The following is a 323-nucleotide window of genomic DNA, read 5'->3' as shown; positions in this document are numbered from 1 at the left end:
AGTAAGTGCACTGTCGGCAACGCACGTCGAAGCTGTGAAAGAAATCACTGGAAACGTAACTAGTTTTAACTGCATTCAACCCGATTTCCTACCAATTTCCCTTCGCCTCAGTCTTGCTGCTGTGAATAGTTTCATTGTTATTTCCGAATAATGTGAATTTTTTTAATCATCATTTTCCTAATGTACATACTGTTGCCACTGCTACTTGTCTGTTTGTGGATTTCCCGAATTATCATCGGTAAAAGCATGTTTCTTGTCATCAGTTTGATTATGAGACCATTTGCATAGTATTATATAGCCCAGTGGTATCATATCGTCACAGT

This window comes from Penaeus monodon, chromosome 22 (assembly GCF_015228065.2).
Source record: "Penaeus monodon isolate SGIC_2016 chromosome 22, NSTDA_Pmon_1, whole genome shotgun sequence".
NCBI classification, from domain to species: domain Eukaryota; kingdom Metazoa; phylum Arthropoda; class Malacostraca; order Decapoda; family Penaeidae; genus Penaeus; species Penaeus monodon.
This window is presented reverse-complemented; position numbering follows the sequence as displayed.